General features: G+C 41.9%; 1 protein-coding gene across 1 annotated transcript in view; it reads left to right on the top strand.

Annotated features, from left to right (window-relative positions):
• The window catches only part of GPR50 (G protein-coupled receptor 50), a 141,248-nt gene that overhangs the window by 56,007 nt on the left and 68,194 nt on the right, over positions 1-17,047 (top strand). The gene's annotated exons all lie outside the window — the stretch shown is intronic.

A 17,047-nucleotide genomic window follows, 5' to 3' on the forward strand; every position in this document is an offset into this window, starting at 1 on the left:
CAGAGAAGCAAAAAAAGGTCACTGTTGACTGGTGAAAGCCCCCCAACATGCATGTATGCCAAAGTTAATAAACCCAGAGACTGAGAATTACCACCCTTCACACACACATACACACACACACACACACATACACACACACACACACACACCCAGCCTCTTGCTAGATTGGAGCAAGTGGGGCTAAGTTTTCTCTGTCTCTGACCCTCCATTCTTGCTCTTGGTTAGGTAATTTAGAAAATATTCAGAAAATTTTAGAAAAGAAAAGAAAAATGTAGGTATTTAGAAAATATTCTCATTTTATTGGGCCTATAGATAACAGGATAGCCTCTCATTAGGGTCACATTGACTTTTTCACTAAAATTCTACATGATGCTATATGTAGGGATTCTATCTAGTCCTTCTACCAGGGTACGAGAGCTATTGCATGGCTCCATGACCAGAAACCCCCAGGACCCCCAGGGGGCGTTGCCCTTGACTGGGGCGACACGTTCTGGGGACTGCTCCAAAGATTTCCCTGTTGGCATCTATTCCCTCGCCTTGTGAGTAGTAATAATGCTTCAGTACCTGCCATCCTTGCATGTTTCTGTTGCTTTTCATGGGAAGTCTCCTGCTCCATAGCCATGTTTCATCAGACCTTCAGTGGAGATTCTGTTTTTGGATACTGACTCCAAGGGAGAAGTTGTAGGATAAAGGCAGTTGCCTTCCATGAGGTAGACCTCCAGCCATTATCTTCCACCTGCTGCTAATTAGATGAGGAGGCCTTTGGTCCCCTTGGGAGAGTCACGGTCACTCCCTCTGCTTACTTGGGCTTCCTTGAATTTCTTCCATTCTTCTTGCCATTGATAGTGTTAGACTGTAAGCGACTTGAGGGTAGGGTCTGTCTTTTGCCCTTCTTTGCATTCTCAGAGCTAACCCAGTACCTGGCTCACAAAAGGCACTTGCTAGATGTTCAGTAACTGACTGACACCACCCTGGAGACTTCAGAATATCTGGGATTCACAGAACCTAAACGTGCCCTCTTTGATTCCATTATGTTCCCTCCACATCTTAGGGTCATTCTCTAAATTATTCTTAAAAATAGCTTTTTAATTTTCTTTATAGACTCAATTTCATTTTGGAGGGAAAATTTGAATAAAGAATAAAATAAAGAATATAATAAAGAATAAAATTAATAATAATAATAATAATTAATAATTCCAATAAAGAGTATTGGAATATTCAGATGTATTTGTATTTCACTTGAGTTGTTACCATCTTTCTAGGAAGTTATCATCAATTTGTCCCTGTGCTAAGCTGTGGTGAGTCTGTACCTATACTGCCCCGGATGGCTTTAGCAGCTATAAAAAGGGGGAGGGGCTTCCATGACAGTTTTTACTGCCTCAATATTTTTCTTGCCATTGTACTTTCCTTTTGTAAAAAACAAAACAAAAAACGTCATTTTTTTTCAATTGTGCCCAACTCTTGGTGACTCCGTTTAGAGTTTTCTTGGCAAAGGTAATGGAGTGGTTTGCCACTTCCTTTTCCAGATCATTTTACAAATGAGGAAACTGAGACAAACAGAGTTAAGTGATTTGCCCAGGGTCACACAGCTACATGTCTGAAGCCAGATCTGAATTCACGTCCTCCTGACTCCTAGACCAGTGCTCTATCCATTGTGCCACTTAGTTGCCTTAAATCAACAAATGTCTGCACCTTCTTCCCCCGGCCCCCATCCCCCATTGAGAATGAAAGAAAAACACAATCTCTGTTACAGTCATGTGGGGGAGGGGGGAAGGGAATCAGCATTCATATGGCACCTATTACCTTCCAGACACTGTACTAAGAGCTTGAGAATTATTATCTCATTGGATCCTCACAACAACCCTGGGAGGTAGGTGCTGTTATTATCCCCATTTTATAGTTGAGGAAACTGAGGCAAATAGAAGTTAAGTGAATTTCTGAGTCACACAGATAGTATGTTTCTTTTTTTGGGAGGGGTTCTACACATATATTCTTATTAAACACATTTTCACATTAGTCGTGTTGCATAGAAGACTTCAAATGAATGGGAGAAACCATGAGAAAAACCAAACCAAAAGAAAACATAACAAAAGAGAAAACAGTCTACTTCATTATGTGTTCCAACTCTATAGTTCTTTCTCTGGATGTGGATGGCATTTTGCCTCAAGAGTCCTCTGGGAATGTTTTAGGTCCTTGCACTGCTATGAAAGGCTAAGTCTATCAGAAACAGTCCTTGCACACTGTGGCTATACTGTATATAATGTTCTTCTGGTTCTGCTCACTTCACTCAACATCAGTTCATATAAGGCTGTTCAGGTTTTTCCGAAGTCCACCTGTTTGTCATTTCTTATAGTACGATAGTATTCCATTACATTCATATACCACAACTTGTTCAGCCATTCCCCAATGGATGGATACTCCCCAGATTTCCAGTTCTTGGCCACCATAAAAAGACCTGCTATAAATATTTTTGTACATGTGGGTCCTTTTCCCATTTATAATGATCTGTTTGGGATACAGCCCTAGAGGTGATATTGCTGGGTCAAAGGGTATACACATTTTTGTAGCCCTTGGGGCATAGTTCCAAATTGCTCTCCAGAATGGTTGGATCAGCTCACAGCTCCACCAACAATGAGTTAGTGTTCCAACTCTCCCACATCTTCTCCAACATTTATCATCTTCCTGTTTTGTCACGTAGCTAGTATGTTTCTAAAGGCAGATTTTAACTCAGGTCTTTATGACTCCAGACACAGGAATTTATCTACTACAAGACACCTAGCTGCCTAAATAAAATGAGGAAGGGGTGTTAAGTGCTTGCTATGTCCTAGACACTCTGTTAAACATTATATGTACAATAAAAACAGGGTCTAACTTGGGAGGAGGGGCGTATCAGTTAACACCTCATATACTAGCTGGCATTTGACCTGGATTTGGAAGGAAACTTGGGATTCTGAGAGGTGGAGATGAGGAGAGAGTGCATTCCAGATATGGGGGAAAAGCCTGTGCCAAGGCTCAGAGGAAAGAGGTGTGTGTGTGTGTGTGTGTGTGTATGTGTGTGTGTATGTGTGTATGTGTGTGTATGTGCGTGTAGCAGCAGCAGCAAGAAGGCCTGTTTAGCTGGACCCTTGAGCCCCTGAAAGGGGGGGAGAGTAATAACATACATTAAGGTTGGAAGGGTAGGTTGGAGCCAGTCTGTGAAAGACTTGTAAGTGCTAAGCAAAAGTTTGTATTTGATCCGACAGGTAATGGAGAGCCATGGGTTCCATTTGTTTATTTTACAAGCATTTATTATCTTTCCCTCCCACACCCACCCATGAAAAAATAATAAAAAACCATTCATGACAAATCTGAATATTTAACAAAACCCACATTGGCCATGTCCAAAAATTTACACGGGATTTTTCCTGTGGAGTCCATCCATCACTTCTCTGGCAGCAGGAGGGTGCCATGCATCATCTGCAGTCTTCTGGACTTGTAGCATCGGTCAGAGTTCTTAAGTCTTTGAGCTGTTGGATTTTATTGAGCAGGGGAATAACCTAGTCAGATTTGTGCTTTAGGAAAATCACTTTGGCAGCTGTGTGGGGGATGATTTGAGGAGGTCAAGACTTGAAGGAGGGAGGCCAAGGAAAAAGCTAATCTAAGAGTTCAGATGAGATGTGATAAGGCCCCTGAACTTAGCTGTGTGAGTGAGGAGAAGGGGAGAGATGGGAGCCATGTTACAGAGACTTGACAACTAGCAGGCTACATATGGGGAGGGAGAAGGACAATTCAAGGATGACTTTGAGACTGTGAGTTGGGTAACTGGAAGGATGGTAGTGTCTTCAATAGTAATAGCAAAGTTTGGAAGAAGGCTGAGGAGAGGTAATGAGTTCAGGCTGGGATCTTTTTAGTTTGTGAGTCATAAAACATCTACTGGCAAATGTACAGTAAGCAATTAGTGATATGGTCCTGGTGCTCAGGGCTGTACCTCTAGATATGGGAGAGGTGATGGTTGAGCCCATGGGAACTGATGAGGTAGGTTGTTGTTCAGTTATGTCCGACTATTCGTGACCCTATTTGGAATTTTCTTGGCAAAGATACTGGAGTGGTTCATTTTCTCCTTTGGCTTGTTTCACAGATGAGGAAACTGAGGCTAACAGGGTGAAGTGACGTGTCCAGGGTCACCTAGCTAGTATGTATTTGAGTCTGGATTTGAACTCAGGTCCTCCTGACTCCAGGCCCAGCACTCTATCCACTGTGCCACCCAGGTGCCTCTAGAGATTAGGGCCCAGGATAGAGCCCTAGGGGACACTCAGAGTTAGGGGGCACAATATGGATAAAAATCTATCCATGGAGACAGGGAGGAGCAGTCATATAAGTAGGAGAGTGCTTAACAAGCAATTTCATGAAAACACAGGAAGGAGGGAGTGTCTAGGAGAGTGTGGTCAGCAGGGTTCCGGGGCTGCAGATAAGTCAGGAAGGATGGGGAATGAGAAAAGGCTATCAGATGTGTCAATGAAGACAGTATCTGTAACTTCAGAGAGTAGTTTCAGTTGAGTGATGAGATCAGAAGCCATGAGAGGCAAAAAAGGAAGTAGAGGCAAAGAAAGCAGGCAGGTTTTTTTTCTAGGAAATGAGAGAAAATCAGCTTGAGGAGATGGTACAGTCAAGTTTTTTCAAGACATATTTGTAGGCAGCAGGAGATAAGGAGAGGCTGAAGAATGGGGGAGGAGGTGATTGTGGGAGCAGTGTGCCAGAACAATCCAAGGCATGGGATCAAGGTGGGGCCTCCTCAGGAAGAGTCACCTCTTAATCACAGTCTGGAGAAAAGGATGAGAGAAGGGAGAATACCATAGAGTTGGGGAAAGAGGAGATCATGGTGAGTGAGTGGCCCCTGTTCTCTCAGTCAAGGACGAGGAGATACTTTATGCTGAGAGAAGGTACGTGATGGAGGTAGTTTGGAATGCTTGAGAAAGGAGGTTGGGCTTATCAAGTTTGTGGGTGCAGTGTCAGGGACATCCCCGCTACTGGTGCTATAAACAAAAATGTCATACCTGTGCAGAAATTACTTACATTAAGAAATAAATAAAACTGTCACTCAGTTCTCATTACCCTTGCTTAAGTAATGACACATTTGGGCTATCTCACTATAATTCCTAATCTGGAGGACTTGAAGAATAACTGAGAGAGAGACCACTGAAATGATTTAAGGTCTGTTCAAGGCAAGGCTAAAGGACCTGGTTTCATTTAGTCCAAATAAAGACAACAGAGGAGATTTAATAGCATTCTTCACACTTACAGAAGAATGGGTACTTCTGTTTCAGAGACAAATGGACTTAATTTGTAGAAGTAAGTATTTAAAGTTAGATAACAGTAAGAAGGTAAAAAGATATTTGTTCAGGGCGTATCATGTGCCAGGCATTGTGCTAAATGCCATTTGATCTTCTCACCACAAGCCTGGGAGGTAGGTACGATTATTATCCCCACTTTAAGGTTGAGGAAACTGAGGCACACGAAGGTAAAGTGACTTGCCTAGGGTCACAGAGCTAGTAAGTGTCCAAATTCATATTTGAAACTCATGAATCCAGGCCCAGAGGTCTATCCACTGCACATAGCTACTGCACATCCTGACCATGATTTTCCTGAAGTAGTCTGTAGCCTCACTGGCCACAGAGTTTTAAGGTGATTTTCAAGGATGGTTTGCATATAATTCTGCCTCTAGGAAGGACTCCAGGACTTTTGGAGATATTCTCTGATTTTATACATATGATATGGCTACATCCTACTGAAATAGGAGCTACGAAAACTTATTTGAAAAAAATAATAGCAGAGGGAAAGAAAAGTCACCATATTCTAGGGGCCAACTCTAAGTATTTCATATAAAGTACTCTTCTATGAAATACGTCCGTTCTTAGTGTCATATGCTATTAATTTTCAGCAGAGGTTATGATCACCACTGAATCTAGTGGTAGCTAAAATTTAAGGCAAGAAATGGGTTTTAGATCAATAAAATTATCCACTCTTTCCCCCAGAGAAAAGGCTAGCAATTTTGATAGGCCATTAGCAAATTTGACTAAAAATAGAAAAGGAGAAACTATGTTGGAGGAGAAATAAAGCAAATAACCAGAAATGATTATGCCTAACGAAACAAATTTTAATGACAGATTCTATGCAACAAAATTGAGGAATAGCTATAAAAGTAAAATATCTAAATAAACAAAAGAGGTGCTTGAGAATCTAAAAACAGTCCATCTTAGAAATAGAATTTGAGAAATCTATTCATGAACTTGCAAAGAAGAAATCTCCTGGACCAAGATTTAAAAGTAAATTCTAATAAACATTTAAAGAACAAATCATTTCTGTGCTACATAAACAAACTTTCAAAAAATAGGGAAAGAATCTCTACAACACTCCCTCTGTGAGAAAAGTGTGGTCCCTATACCCAATCTAGGGAAGCATAAAACTGACAAAGAATTCTGTTATCATGAATTAATATTTTTACAAAATTTAAAAAAAATTATCAAAGAGACTCCAGGGATAGATTTAAAAAGATTCATTATGTTTAAGTTATATTTATTCTTGGAATGCAAGTATGGGTAGAAAAAATATAAATCTAATAAATCATATTGATAATAGTCAAAATTACATGATTCTGTCAATAAATACGGAAAAAGTCTTTGATAAATACAATATCCACCTATGTTAAGAACACTAGAAGTAGGAAGAACTTTACTGAATATAAAGAATTATCTAAAAATAAGAATGAGAATTATTTATAATGGTGTAAACCACTAGAAATGGCCCCAATAATATTCGAGGTTGAGAAAGGATGTCCACAGTCTACACTAGTATTTTTAGCATTAGAAATGATTATATTATTAGACATTAAAGAAACAGCATAGCATAATATTGGCTTTACAGATAGGAAAAATTGGGTTCACATGCTACCTCATATAACTTGTGTCAGTGTGACCTTGGGTAAATCACTTAACCTCTCAGTGCTCTAGGCAACTGTTCGAGACTAGAAGTCCTAGGGGGAGTTGATAACCTGCATTAATAGAGAGGGTTTTTTCATCAGACAGTTCTCCCTTTTGTCAGTGAAATCACAGGTCTAGTCCCTGATCCCTGTTCCCCATATTATGTATGTATATATGTGTGTGTGTATATATGTATGTGTATGTATGTACACACATATGTATATGTATAAATAGTGATGCAACAAGAAAAATAAATGGAATTAATAAGGATAGGCAAAATGATCTCTATTGTGGATACGATGGCTTACTTAGGATGTCTTATAGAATCCTAAAAATGTAAACAGGATAATAGCTTCAGCAAAGTTGAATATAAAAGTAATCCACTGAAATCATCAGCAAGTCTATATTACCAACAAGACCCATTCCATTTGAAAAGACAAAATACATTAACTGTCTGGAAGTTAATTTACCAAGATACTTCTTACGAGGTCTTAGAGAAATATCATTATACAATAATTTCTCCAGAAATAATGGTTTCTTGACTGGGCTACACCAGTGTGGTAAAAATGACAACACTAACCAAGTTAGTATCCCATCATTTTGTTTTAAGATTCTACTAATAACTCTTTGAAATTTTATTTTTATTAATATATTTTGTTTTTTTTATAACACCTTCATTTCTGAAGACATTCTTACCCTCTCACCTTCCCAGTGAACCATCCTTTGTAACAAAGCTTTTATTTTCTAAAATATGCTGCTTACTGAATATAATTTTAGTGTGTTGCAGTCAGTAAAACATGTGTTTATTATTTCTACTTTTCTGAATTTGTTTGTAAGGTATTTTCATGTCCTGATGCATAGTGAGTTTTTGTAAAGGTGCTATAAACATCTTTAGAAAAAATAGATATGTTTTTTATTTTTTAATTACTTCTTTTGGGATACATTCAGAGTTGTGGGATTACAGGCTTATAGGGGGCTCTGCAATTGTTTTCTTCAAAAATATTGCACCAAGGTGAAATGCTACGAGAAACCTCTGAGTTTATTCTATTTTCAACATTCCACCCTTTCTTTGTTCCAGTTTTTAATGAGAATTCCTTTAATGTCTCTCCATTGCCTAGAATGTTGACGGAATTTCAAGTAGGTATTTTTTTTTATCATATTAAGGAAAAATTCTCCTATTATTTTTCTTTTGAAGATTTTTTTGTTTTTCATTTTTTCGAAATCCTAAATGCATGCTGCAGTTTGTCAAATACTTCTGCCTATTTTTAGGGTTCTGTAATTTGAAATAAGTTTTCTTATTGATATATGTCATATTGATCATTTTTCTAATCCTGAACCATCCTCGCATTCCTGGGATAACACTTTTATGGCTGTGGTGAATAATTTTTGGAAGTTTTGCTATTTTATTTGCCAGTATTCCATTTCATATTTTTACATTCATTTATTAGTGAGCTTGGGTCTGTCATTTAGTTTTTCAGTGCTATCTCTGGTTTAAAAATCTGAACCGTATTTACCTGATTAAGATGAATTGGATATCATGTCACCACTCTCTATATTTAAAATCATTTTATATAATATATCAGTTGTTTGTTTTGCTTTGTAAAGATTTGAAAAACTTTACCCATGAACCCAATCAGCCCCAGATCCTTTTTTTTACTGAACAGTTCATAAATGATGCGTCTTATTTCTCCATCTGAAATTGGTTTATTTAAGCTGCCTATTTCCTTCCATCCACTTCAGTAATTTATGTTTTTGTGACTGTTCGTTCATTTCACTTAAGTAGTTCATTTGTACATGTGCTTCTTTGGTGCCTTCACAATTTTCTAGTCTCTGCATTTATGGTCATCTCTTTTCTTTTTTTCTAATTTTTCTAATTTGTGCTTTATCTCTCCATTTGTTTTTGATAAGCATTTCTCTCTCTCTCTCTCTCTCTCTCTCTCTCTCTCTCTCTCTCTCTCTCTTTCTCTCTCCCCCACTCTCTCCACCTCCCAAGTGAAGAATTAAAAAAAGCAGCTCAATTTCAAAACAAATATGCATTGCCAAATCAAACACATTTCTATATTGGCCATGTCCAAAAATGGAGTCTGCTCTTTCTATTACCTCTCCAGCAAGAGGTAGGTATCATGCCCTATCTTTGGTCCTCAGGAATCCTGATTTGTCATTGCAATGATCAGAATTCTATAGTCTTTCAAAGTTGTTTTTCTTTGTTGTCGTTATATAAAGATTTTAAAAGAATGAGAAAAAAAAACCAGTTCAGCAAAATCAGCCACCATATTTCCCATGTCTGACAGTGTTCTGTCATGTTCTGACATTATTCCACATCCAGAGTCCTCTACAGAGAGTGAAGGAAAGCCCATTTTTTAAATCTCTTTTCCAGGGCCAAACTTGGTCATTACCCAGGATTCATTTCTTTTTTGTGTTTTGTGTTTACATTTTGTAGTCATTATGTATACAATCTTTTCCTAGTTCTCCTTACTTCATTCTCCATCAGTTCACGTAAGTCTTTCCATGCTTCTTAGAATTCTTCATATTCGTTTGCTTCTTATAGCACAGTAGTATTTGTGCATTGTCATACCATCGTTCCGCCATTTTCATGTATCACAGTTTGTTTAGCCATTCCCCAACTGATGGGCAATTACTTGGTTTCCAGTTCTTTGCTGTCATCAAAATGCTGCTATGAATATTTTGGTATATATAGGACCTTTCTCTGTGTCCTTGATGTCCTTGTCTCCCATCCTATTTCATCAGATAATTAAAGGAATCCTAAACAACATCCTTCTATCAAAGGATACAAGCAAAGAACACAGCCATTTTATTCTGACGACAATGTGGACAGCCGGGTTTCAAGTTAATGGAAATCAGGCTCAGATTTCTCAGATATGGTGTCATTTGGTTCTTGAAGACTGACCCTGCACAGACAGATCAAAATAACCAATGGGCCATGGCATATCATACTCGTTTTATTATGGATTCTGTGATATGCACCTTGCCTGTGACTCTCCATCTGTGAGAAAGACACACTACAGTGACTGATAGAACACTGGTTGCATTTCAACAAGGAAAAATTCATATGAATAAACTTCTCTACTCCTTTATCATGTTGCTTTCAGGGGTCTGCGATATTCCCTCCCTTCTTGCCCTGGTGTATGAAGCCAGCACCATCCTCTGATATCTGTGGGACATGCTTAGAGTTATCCCTTGGACTTGAACCCTAAATCCCAAGGGGATTTCTGTGACATTGAGACACATTTAACAGGAATTCCTGCTTTGGTACTTGTTTGGGAGGATATGTTTTTTCTCTCTCCTCTGTCTCTCTCTCTTGCTCTCCCCCCCCACCCTTCCCACACATTCCCTTTATGTATACACACAAACACACACGCATACACAAATGTATGTATACATCAATATGAAGCTGAGAATTGAGGATTAGGAGAGGGGTCTATTGGGAACCTACTGGGCTCGAACTTTAGTGCTCTGGATGAAAAAGCTGGTGCTTTTTCAGAAGCCTTTGGCCATCATTGGGAATCTGCAGAAATTGCTACATCCTGAGGAGGCAGTGGCCTTCATCCATACTCATGTAGCATCTGCTAGCCTCTTGGCAGACTGCAAATAGTGAACTGTTATTTGCAGGCATTACTACATCTTTGAATATATGTAGGCAGTGGTCTTCATACTTAGGTAGCATCTGCCAGCCTCCTGTGTCCTCTACCACTGCTGGGAACATCACTATCTACCATCTGAATCAGATATGGTGCTGCTTTATATCCATGGGTATTGCTGATTCTGGGGAACCAGAGGTGACTACAGGCTGGTTTGTTTTTTCTTTTTTTCCCGGTGAGTATCCTTGCCAATAAACAGCCCTGATCAACCAAATGGTGAGGCTGGACTCCTTCCTTGGTTCAAACCCAAACTCTAAGCAAAAGACCTATTAGGTGTAACTGACACAGTCAGTACCTTTCTGGCGCTTTCAGGTTTATATGTTTGGTGCCAGAAGTGAGGCTTGAGCAGAGGAATGGCCAGTGGGACCCTGAAATGTAGAATCGAGGCTAAAGTTGAGGGGCAGAGGATTAGAGAATTTGGTCCCCATTTGGTGCCTGGTAGGTCCCAGTCCCTTGGTATGTTATAGGTTGGCAGCTGACCTGCTTCTCCTGGGACATCCAAGGGGATGAAGATTCGTGCTTTTTACAGATAGGGAAAGCCAAAAAGGGAATACTGATACAACTAGGATCGGAGTCTGAGAAGCAGAGGACAGAGGGATGAATTATAACAATAATAGCTAACATTTATGTGGTGCCTTAAGGTTTACAAAGTGCTTTCCATATGTAATCTCATCTGATCCTCACACCTACACTATGGTGTATTAGCTATTATGGCTGTTGATTACCCCCACTTTATAGATGAGGAAACTGAGGCTGAGAAGGGGTGAAGTGACTTGCCCAATGTCCCACAGCTGGTAAATACCTCAAGCAAGATTTGAACTCAGGTGTTCCCAGTCTGTAGTCCAGAGCTCTACTGAACACTGCATCTGCTCAATTAGCAGGTGGAGCAGATGGAATTTCATGCTGACAGAGTAAGCAGTAGAAATGTACCTAAGACTATTCAGGTCAGACATCTATAGGATATACTGGGCACATCCAGTGCTCTTGGACTAGTCATTAGGGGGACAGATATTAACACATTGGCCGGCTCTTAGGCCCATGAGATTTCAGTGGTAAAAGTCCAGGCTGTGATTCCTGTGGAGTGAGGTCTGGATGTGTGGGATGGGGAAGGGAATCCCCTTGACTTGACCCCCTGCCTCAGATCCCTTCTTTGAAGTCGTCCCCCATGCTCTCCATTTCACTTGTCCTGTGGTTTGGACCAGGAGCTTCCAGCAAAATTTGGAGAGTCAGGCAGCAACCTGGAAACAAGAAAGGATGTCCCAAATAAGTAGCCGGGGTCGGCCAATCAGTATAAAATGAAAGCTTGGGAGATTTTGGGGCTTGGGCCCTGTGGGTTTATGAATCGAGGTACAGAAAATGTGACTTTTGATGACTTGGAAGCCATCTTCCTCTTTGCCCTCACCTTTTATACCATTATATTGTGGGCTATGCCCAACTGGACATTCTCCCTTTTTTGAGTATGAATGTAAATATACATACGTACATACATATATATCTATATCTATATAGATAGCTATAGATATAGATATGTATATGTAAGAAAGGCTTTTTGTTGAGCAGACTAATGGCAGGGGACCCTGAGGAACCTGATTGATGAAGGTACCCTGAAAGAGAGGGTATTGTGCCTAAGGGGCAGAGGCGGTAGATGCCTAGGGGCCCCTTACTTTGCCATTGACAAAGTGGTTAGTCTTAAGATGTTACCTCTTACTCAGACTTCTGATGCTGAAATCCCCCTTCATATCTGCAAAGCCTTTATGAAGGACTCCAAAAGGAATATGGCACCCTTGTTTTTACCAGCCATTAGCCCTGCAATCATGGGTTTATAGCAAAGTATAAGAAATTTCATCCCTATTGCATTAGAAAGATACTGTTTTTGCAATATTGTTTGCTTGTTAGGACAGAATTTGGCATCATATTTCAAATCTAAGGGAGAGAGGAAAGTCTCCTCCTTCGTTTCAGCAGAGAAAAGAGTTAAGTATATCAATCATGCTCTTCTCTGCCCTTGGAAAACATGAGTATTTCCAGAAACGGAGTCGCAGACCACATTCTTTTCCAGAGATCTGGTCTATCATAAACTGAAAAATGCACACACTTTTTAATTTTATGGATCTGTCCTTCTTTTGCACAGAGAAAATCAGTCTCTCCTACATGTGTCCATGCCCAAGGAAAAAATGTAAATTGGAGGGACATTAAGCAGAAAAATCAGAGGTTTTTTGAATCATCCTTCTCCATGGCTTAGTCCCCAAATTGACCAGGTGAAAGTAAAGATTTAGGATAGTTTGGGGAAGGGTAAAAGAACTGGAGAGATAGTCAAGGTCAGGACGCAGAACTGGCTACAAAAATTCCTATATATCAGCACTGGTTATTTTTCAGGGATTTGGGGAAGATCTTGTTTTATTCAAGAAACAGTAATATTTTAATCCTAGCAAGGGCTGTTTGACTGCAGATCTATAATCTTGTTGTATTTGCACCAAATGTCAGAAGACTCGATATGTTTTTTTAAAAATCTACTTAAAGGGTATCAAATGACCTTCAGAGTTGGAGGCAGGCTTCCTTTCTTCCCTGTGTGGCCTCCTTGAGATCTGAAGACAGACCCAGAGGGAGGGTGACCCAGTCCTGAGATAGCTCTGGGTGTTAACTGTGTTTTCTCTTAGATAATCAAAAGCTTCCATGTTAGGGATGAGGGGAGATTTTGCAAGTAGCTCTCACATCCACTCTAGTTAGAAGCAGTATACTCTGGGAGACCATGTTGGGAGAATGAGCTTTCACCATTCCCATGCATAACTCCTAATGGCTTCATGCATTGGAACTTGAGAACAGATTGTGACAGATTCTGCTCAGTTTCCCTTTCCTAAAGCTGCCTTTATTTAACCTTGTCCCAGTCCTACTGTCTGGAGGCCTATCTGTTTTGTTAGCAAGTGAGCCAGGAGACTGCAGACACAAGCGCCTATAGTCATGGTGCTGACAGCCTCAACTTCTCCATGACTGCCTTGAGTGCCTTCAGGCATATCTGGGGCCAGCTGTAACTCAGTCGGGCACATGGCGCACAGTCATGGGTTTGCCCATTTAATTAACATCATTGTGGTAACATCCACCAGATTTCCATGACAGCTGAGCTTCTTCTCCATCACATACTCTCCCTTACGTCTAGTTTCAGTTTTTTAAGATGTTAGGAGCTTGCAAGCCATGTCTCACCAAACCTAGAACTGGAGTTAAAAACCCCACCCAAATGTCTAAATGTTAGGCCACTTTCAGGACTGCAGGGGGAAGGGAGTGCAGGGAGGGAAGGGCTCCAAGGTGGTTTTCTGGGCTGTGGTGGGTAAGGACTGAAATGAAGACAAAGGGAATGGAGTGGAATGGTGGGAGACCTACAGAGTGTGGAAAGGGATGCATCCCCTACCTTTGGGCTTAAAACCTTTGGGGCAAAAGGGAAATTGAAGAATTTCGATCAATTTGAACAATTAAAAGGAATATAGAGGATGCTATATTAAAATAGATTCAAGCTATGAGTTTTAAAGGAAAGAGCAAAATTAGAGCAACTGAAAATTTTAATCCTTCTTTTCCAAGTTTACCTGAATCACTTTTGGTTAGAGAAAGTCCAGCCAGGATTCAGCGACCCTCCCTCTCTAGGACTTCCTTCCTGTGGGGCTCCAGCTGGTCACCTCTGACCTTCTTAAGTCTTTGAACCTCTGTGACCTTAGATGTCCCCTTAGCCTTTGGTCAGTCACAGCACCCTTGAGCCACATCAGGGATGATAGGGACCATTATGGGCTCAAGCTGCAGGTTGGAAATAACCAAATAGACATTCCAAAGGTAAAAAGGCCAAAAGAGGGAGAGGGCCTCAGGATGGAATTGACTTCACTGATGTCACAAAGGTTAAAAAAAAGCCTAGGGAAGCCTAAAGGTTGAGGTGATCCATTACAGTCAGACATGTAAAAAAAGCCTAGGGTCAGTGAAGCCTCAGGTAGGAGTAACCCATTGAAATCACTCATTTGTTCCTCTGCTGACCTCTCCTGGCCCTTCTGTCACACTGCACCCACCCTTCCTTCCCTGTCCCCCCTCCCTCTCTCTTCTCCCCCTTTTCTCTTTCCTGAGTCTCAGGGAATCAATAGGGAGATGGATGACCAGGCCCTCTGCTCACGATGGCCAGGAGCTGCCTGCCTCCCTCCTTATTCCAGCTGTCACTAGCCAGCCCGGGGCACTCAGAAGTCACAGGGGCTCAGAGTTCCAAGGCAGCTTGAATAGCATGCAGTCCCAACCCAGCCTTCCAGAGAGGAGCCTAGCCAGAGAAGGGCAGTGACCTGGCCAAAGTCACTCAGCCAGGTGATACCAGAGCTGGAACAACCCCCCCACCCCCACCCCAGATCAGGGCTCTTTCCCTGACATCTTCCCATGGCAAAGATTCCTTGAAACTGGGAACTTTCTGTCATTTATGTCAAGGAACATTTTTCAGGTGCTTACCTTGCCCCTGCAAGGCACTGGATTGGGTTCCAAGACAGCAAATGACACAGGCTCTGAGCTCAGGGAACTTTGTAGTGGAAAGAGGCCTGGATCTGGGTTATGAAACTGGATCCTGGGTTCAAATCCTCCCTCCAACACTATCAATGTGCAAGTCACTCAAGCTGACTTTCTCTCAGTGTCCCCATCTCTAAAATGGGGAAGACAATATCTGTCAGAGCTCCCTCACAGGAATGGTTCAGAGAGTAAGTGAAATCACTTCTGTGAAGCACTTTACACCTCATTTGCTAAACAAATGGCAGCTATTGTTATTATGACTGGAGGGGAGACAAGCTTTGAGTGGAAGGGGGCAAGGGAAAGATCCAGGCAAAGTGCACTGGGCAAGGCAGGGGGGGGAGGGGGTGTCTGAGAACACTGTCAGGGAGGCCCAGGAATTAAGGGCAGCTTCATGGGGGGAGGCAGCCCCTGAGCTGGGATGAGCAGAGGTGAGGAGGGAGTGGAGGGAGGAGGCAGATTGAGGGCAGGTCAAGTCTGGGCAACAGCTCAGCCTCCCATTGTCTGCCTCCTTGGGCTGTGTGAAGGGGAGTGATGGAGAAAAAGACTGGAAAAGGGCAGTGGGAGGGAGCCTCTGGTGGGCCCTGCATGCCAGCCTAAGGACTCATCTTGGCCACAGACACCTGGGAGCACTGAAAGTGCTGAGCAGAGGGGAGGGAGGCCAGGGAGGAGGTCCTAACAATAGTCCAGGCAGGGGGGATGAGGGCCTAACACAGGGGGGTGACCTTCAGGCCACCTTGACAGAAAGAGGAAGCACATGAGGAGTTGAGGAAACAGATCCTGGAATGGCAGTTGGAGGAGTCAAGGGTGACTCTCCCTAACTCCCACCCCCACCCTGGGTGCTGAGGCTTCTTTCTCTAATAAGAATCTATCACCAGGACTCGTCCAGTGATGCCTGTACACAACTCTCTGTCCAATGAATGGTTAAAATGGCAGTTTCTTGGGGTCAGGAAGTGCTTTTGCCTCTCCTTGGGCTTGCCCAGGACCCAGCCCAGTGCCTGGCAAACAGTAAGGGCTTAATAAATGCTTGCTGGCTGCCTGGCAAGGCAGAGGCTTCAGCATCTTCTCTGCACCTGGATTTCTGGATTTTTGCTCAGCCTTCTCTCAAGAGCTGGAATGTGGTTGGGGGGGGGGCAGTCTATGCCCACAGTGACTGGGGGCCATACCAGCCCAGTCTGAGAATTAGCTTGGGCTGTCTGTCCCTCCAGACACTCCTTTGCTGCCTAAATGGAAGAAGAGGGAAAGCAGCCGCCTATGATGGTGTTTCAATGGCTGAGCTACCGTAATGTTTCTATAAATTGGTCTTTAATATGAAAACCAGGGAAAATCAGCCCAGGTAATTAAGTAGTAATGAAGGCCTTGTAACCAGGGTTGTTAATTAAATGATCATGAATGGAAGGAAGGCTTAGCAAAATTGAAGTGCACACAGCACCAAGACTTGCCACATAAGAGGTAGCTGGGAGGTTGGGAAATCCAATCCCTGGGCACTGGCTTCCTAGTAGTGAGTCTTCCCGAGGTCTCCCCCCATCAAAGTCCTGCTCCAGGGCCTCACTGGGGTGTGGAGGGGGGTACTTACTGCAAACATTGTTATTCCCATTTTCTAGATGGGAAAACAGAGGACCAGAGGAGCAAAACGGCTCAGGGTCCTCAAAGGAGGACATTTTAGAACTAGTATTCAAACCCAGGTGTCTCCAGACCCCAGGTCCAGGACTCCTTCTACCAGGCCATACTGCCTCACCAAAGTAATTTAGAGGATGGAGCTGGTGTGGGGGGCAGTGCCAACAGTGTAAAAACTAAATTCTTATTGCTATCTTTTGTTTTAAATGTACATATTTTCCCTGCCAAGGCTCCTGCTTCTCCCTTCTCCTGGGAGCTATTACTTGTAACAAATAAGTTTTTCACAGAAGGAAATGAGCCATT

The sequence above is a fragment of the Notamacropus eugenii genome, chromosome X, assembly GCF_028372415.1.
Source record: "Notamacropus eugenii isolate mMacEug1 chromosome X, mMacEug1.pri_v2, whole genome shotgun sequence".
NCBI classification, from domain to species: domain Eukaryota; kingdom Metazoa; phylum Chordata; class Mammalia; order Diprotodontia; family Macropodidae; genus Notamacropus; species Notamacropus eugenii.